Genomic DNA, 6,343 nt, shown 5'->3' with positions numbered 1-6,343 from the left:
TGACAGGTATTTCTGGGAATAATACAGAAGGTGCCGGATCAGTTCATTCCAAAGAGGAAGAAAGATTCTAAGGGGAGTAAGGGATGACTGGCTGACAAGGGAAGTCAGGGACAGTATAAAAATAAAAGAGAAGAAGTATAACATAGCAAAGATGAGCGTGAAGGCAAAGGATTGGGTAACTTTTAAAGAGCAACAGAAGATAACTAAAAAGACAATACGGGGACAAAAGATGAGGTACAAAAGTAAGCTAGCCAAGAATATAATGTAGGATAGTAAAAGCTTCTTTCGGTATGTGAAGAGGAAAATATTAGTTGGACCCTTGTAGACTGAAAAGGCCGAATTTATTATGGGGAACAAGGAAATGGCAGGCAAGTTGAACAGGTACTTTGGATCTGTCTTCACTAAGGAGGACACAAACAATCTCCTTGATGTAGTAGTGGCCAGAGGATTCAGCGTGACGGAGGAACTGAATGAAATTCACCTTAGGCAGGCAATGGTGCTGGGTAAACATAGAAACATAGAAACATAGAAATTAGGTGCAGGAGTAGGCCATTCGGCCCTTCGAGCCTGCACCGCCATTCAATATGATCATGGCTGATTGTCCAACTCAGTATCCCGTACCTGCCTTCTCTCCATACCCTCTGATCCCCTTAGCCACAAGGGCCACATCTAACTCCCTCTTAAATATAGCCAATGAACTGGCCTCGACTACCCTCTGTGGCAGAGAGTTCCAGAGATTCACCACTCTCTGTATGAAAAGAGTTCTTCTCATCTCGGTTTTAAAGGATTTCCCCCTTATCCTTAAGCTGTGACCCCTTGTCCTGGACTTCCCCAATATCGGGAGCAATCTTCCTACATCTAGCCTGTCCAACCCCTTAAGAATGTTGTAAGTTTCTATAAGATCCTCTCTCAATCTCCTAAATTCTAGAGAGTATAAACCAAGTCTATCCAGTATTTCTTCATAAGACAGTCCTGACATCCCAGGAATCAGTCTGGTGAACCTTCTCTGCACTCCCTCTATGGCAATAATGTCCTTCCTCTGATTTTGAGACCAAAACTGTAACCAATACTCTAGGTGTGGTCTCACCAAGACCCTGTACAACTGCAGTAGAACCTCCCTGCTCCTATACTCAAATCCTTTTGCTATGAAAGCTAACATACCATTCGGTTTCTTCACTGCCTGCTGCACCTGCATGCCTACTTTCAATGACTGGTGTACCATGACACCCAGGTCACGTTGCATCTCCCCTTTTCCTAGTCAGCCACCATTTAGATAATAGTCTGCTTTCCTGTTTTTGCCACCAAAATGGATAACCTCACATTTATCCACATTATACTGCATCTGCCAAACATTTGCCCACTCACCCAGCCTATCCAAGTCACCTTGCAGTCTCCTAGCATCCTCCTCACAGCTAACACTGCTCCCCAGCTTAGTGTCATCTGCAAACTTGGAGATATTGCCTTCAATTCCCTCATCCAGATCATTAATATATATTGTAAATAGCTGGGGTCCCAGCACTGAGCCTTGCGGTACCCCACTAGTCACTGCCTGCCATTGTGAAAAGGACCCGTTTACTCCTACTCTTTGCTTCCTGTTTGCCAGCCAGTTCTCTATCCACATCACTACTGAACCCCCAATGCCATGTGCTTTAAGTTTGTATACTAATCTCTTATGTGGGACCTTGTCGAAAGCCTTCTGGAAGTCCAGATACACCACATCCACTGGTTCTCCCCTATCCACGCTACAAGTTACATCCTCGAAAAATTCTATAAGATTCGTCAGACATGATTTACCTTTCGTAAATCCATGCTGACTTTGTCCAATGATTTCACCACTTTCCAAATGTGCTGCTATCCCATCTTTAATAACTGACTCTAGCAGTTTCCCCACTACCGATGTTAGACTAACTGGTCTGTAATTCCCCGTTTTCTTTCTCTCTCCCTCCCTACTTAAAAAGTGGGGTTACGTTTGCTACCAGCCAATCCTCTGGAACTACTCCAGAATCTAAAGAGTTTTGAAAGTTTATTACTAATGCATCCACTATTTCTGGAGCTACTTCCTTAAGTACTCTGGGATGCAGCCTATCTGGCCCTGGGGATTTATCGGCCTTTATTCCATTCAATTTACCCAACACCACTTCCCGACTAATCTGGATTTCACTCAATTCTTCCAACTCCTTTGACCTGCGGTCCCCTGCTATTTCCGGCAGATTATTTATGTCTTCCTTAGTGAAGACGGAACCAAAGTAGTTATTCAATTGGTTCGCCATATCCTTGTTCCCCATGATCAACTAACCTGTTTCTGACTGCAAGGGACCTACATTTGTTTTAACTAATCTCTTTCTCTTTCAAACTGATGGGACTGAAGGCTGATAAATCCCCAAGGCCGGATGGTCTGCATCCCAGAGTACTAAGTGGCTCTAGAAATTGTGGACGCATTGGTGAGAATTTTCCAATGTTCTATAGACTCAGGATCAGTTCCTGTGGATTGGAGGGTAGGTAATGTTATCCCACTTTTTAAGAAAGGCAGGAGAGAAAAAACAGGGAATTATAGACCAGTTAGCCTGACATCGGTGGCGGGAAGATGCTGGTGTCAATTATAAAAGATGAAATAGCAGCACATTGGATAGCAGTAGCAGGATCTGTCCGAGTCAGCATGGATTTACGAAGGGGAAATCATGCTTGACTAATCTGGAATTTTTTGAGGATGTAACTAGGAAAATGGCAAGGGAGAGCCAACGGATGTAGTGTACCTGGACTTCAGAAAGCATTTGGTAAGGTCCCACATAGGAGATTAGTGGGCCAAATTAGAGCACATGGTATTGGGGGTAGGTTGCTGACATGGATAGAAAATTGGTTGGCAGACAGGAAATTAATAGTAGGGATTAACGGGTCCCTTTCAGAATGGCAGACAGTGACTAGTGGGGTCCCGCAAGGCTCAGTGCTAGGACTGCAGCTATTTACAATATATATTAATGATTAGATGAAGGAATTAAATGTAACATTATAAATTTGCAGATGACACAAAGCTGGGTGGCAGTGTGAACTGTGAGGAGGTTGCTATGAGGATGTAGGGTGACTTGGACAGGTTGGGTGAGTGTGCAGATGCATGGCAGATGCAGTTTAATGTGGATAAATGTGAGGTTATCCACTTTGGTGGCAAAAACAGGAAAGCAGATTATTATCTAAATGGTGTCAAGTTTGGGAAAGGGGAAGTACAACAGGATCTGGGAGTCCTTGTTCATCAGTCATTGAAAGTAAGCATGCAGGTACAGCAGGCAGTGAAGAAAGCAAATGGCATGTTGGCCTTCATAACAAGAGGAGTTGAGTATAGGAGCAAAGAGGTCCTTTTGCAGTTGTACAGGGCCCAAGTGAGACCACACCTGGAGTATTGTGTGCAGTTTTGGTCTCCAAATTTGAGGAAGGACATTCATGCTATTGAGGGAGTGTAGCGTAGGTTTACAAGGTTAATTCCCGGGATGGTGGGACTCATATGTTAATAGAATAGAGCGGCTGGGCTTGTATACTCTGGAATTGAGAAGGATGAGAGGGAATCTTATTAAAACATATAAGATTATTAAGGGTTTGGACACGCTAGAGGCAGGAAACATGTTCCCGATTTTGGGAGTGTTCAGAACCAGGGGCCACAGTTTAAGAATAAGGGGTAAGCCATTTAGAATGGAGATGAGGAAACTCTTTTTCACACAGAGACTGTTTCTGTGGAATTCTCTGCCTCAGAGTGAGGTGGAGGCTGGTTCTCTAGAAGCTTTCAAGAGAGAGTTAGATAGAGCTCTTAAAGATTGCGGAGTCAAGGGATGTGGGGAGAAGGCAGGAACGGGGTACTGATTGTGGATGATCAGCCATGATCACATTGAATGGCGGTGCTGGCTCGAAGAGCCAAATGGCCTACACCTGCACCTATTGTCTAGTGGTTTGCCAGGAACAGACAAAGAGATTTTGTTTACATAAAAAGAAACTCTCGACACGAAAGGTTGCCTATTTCCTTCACTCCATAGATGCTGCCTCACCCGCTGAGTTTGTCCAGCATTTTTGTCTTATTTTTAACATCCCATGACCTGTCTGGATGTAGTTAGTGGTCCTCACCTAAAAAAACAATGAATTCACAAAATGCCCTGCAGTTACTCTGACAGCATCTCCCTACTCCTCTACCACCAGGAAGGTCGGAAGCTGCCAGGAACTCCACTACCTACTGAGCAATTGTCGGGGCCTTGACAGAGATCTTTGTATCTTCTTTAGCCACAAGCAGTTCCCAGGAGACTGGAGAATAGCTGATGTTTTCTTTTGTTTTGATGCATTTTGGGGGGTTAAAAGCAGGTGGAAAGTAAATATCAGGAACAGTATTGGCTTACAGCGGGACTATGGTGTCCACGTCGATAGCTCCCTGGAAGTTGCATCACAAGCAGATAGGGTAGTAAAGAAGATACATGGCACACAAGCCTTAATTTGTCAGGGCATTGTTAAGTCAAACTTTAGCTATAGTTGAAGTATTGTATGCAGTCCTGGCCACTATATTTCAGGAATAATGTTAAGGCTTTGGAGTTGGGGCAGAAGTAGCTCACTACAATGTTGATTGAATTGGAGTGTATTAGAGATAAGGGGAAGTTGGTAAACCTGGATTGTTCTCACTGGAACATCAGAAACATAGAGGTGACCAATCGAAAAACACAAACTTATGAGATTGCATAGATAGGGTAGATACTCAGAGTCTTTCTCAGGGTGGAAATGTCAAATACTAGAGGGCATGGGTTTAATGTGAGAGGGACAAAGTTAAAGGAGATGTACAAGGCCATCTTTTTACACAGATAATTGTGGGTGCTTGGAATGTGTTGCCTGGGAGGTGTAAAATGCAGATTCGAGAGCAATATTTAAGAGGTATTTAAACAGACAAGAACAGACAGGGAGTAGAGGATATGGACTTTGTGCAAATAGATGGGATCATGGATCTGGTGGGCCGAAGAGTCTGTTCCTGTGCTATACCCCTTGACGTTCGATAGACTTCAGAGATAAATTAAAACAAAGAAGTTCAGAAGAATGAGAGGCAACGATCAAAACATAAGGTTTAGAGGGTTCTGGACATGGCGGATGTGGAGAAAACATTTCATCTTGTGAGAGGATTAAGAACAAGAGAGTCACCATTTAACAATGTTGGGTGACTTTTTTTCCTTTCAGAGAACTGAATCTTCGGAACAAAGGAAACAGTCACTAAGCACTTATAAAGCAGAAGTAAAATGATTGTTAATTACCAAGGAAGTGAAAGGTTACGTGTTTGACTGGAATGCAGAGTTGAGTTTAAATTAGACCAGCGTGGATTTTATTGAAAGAAGCCGCAGGTTTGAAAGGCAGAATGGCCTACTCCTCATTATACATATGCTCACATGCTTCTATGCTGTTACGGTATTATTCTCAATTATGCTATTGCTTGAGCAATATCCTATTATATATGTTAAAAGATCAATTTTTGAACATTTTATTGCTGAAAAGCATGCAATAACTAATTTTCCTAATCCTCATGTTTAATTTAATAATAGCAACAGTTATTAATTGCCCTTTGGTTTTCATCTATTCATTTGATATTCCATGTTTTGTATTTGAATAGATAAAACTGCTTATGTTTGGCAGTCTTTTCAAATCGTATTATACAATGTAAGAAACATCTGTGTGGACGAGAAATAGAATAGTTAATTGCCATGTGAAGTAGACAGTGTAATTACTGAATGATAAGGCTGTGCTAAATATCATACCATATGGCAGTGGCATCTGCTGTATCAAATAAGAAAAGTAACAACAGGTTTTATAATTCACTCTTTACATAAGTTATTGAAGGTATATGGTTTTCTCTTTAGTGTTTAACAGTTTCAACAGTAACAATTGAGCTGCATATAATCAGGAGGTTCTGTAATTATTTAAATATTAAGGAAAACTATTGGAGTACACTGAATAATGGCTCAATTGCACACATAGATGATCCTATATTGTATTAGAACAAAAAAAAATGATATGCATTGAATGGAAAAGTTTTAAATTACAGCTGCCTGGCACATAAACCTAAACATGAGATCTTTACTTAAGGTTCTTATTAAACTTACATTAAACCCAGAGTTTAATGAAAAGGAGGATGGTTGGCTTCATAATTTCTTGAGGGTCTTTTTGGAAACCGTTGAATTGAATTAGAATGGATAGTATTACATTTTATAAATTTTCATAATATTTAGACAGCATCCTTTTATACATCATAATTTAAATTAATATTGTCAAATGTTAGGTTAGGCAAATGATGGGGACAAGGATGGACATTTATTATGAAATGGGTTGTGTACATCTA

The sequence above is a fragment of the Leucoraja erinacea genome, chromosome 1 (genome assembly GCF_028641065.1).
Source record: "Leucoraja erinacea ecotype New England chromosome 1, Leri_hhj_1, whole genome shotgun sequence".
Lineage (NCBI taxonomy): Eukaryota > Metazoa > Chordata > Chondrichthyes > Rajiformes > Rajidae > Leucoraja > Leucoraja erinaceus.
The sequence above is the reverse complement of the archived record's forward strand: the minus strand, read 5'-3'. Positions refer to the sequence as shown.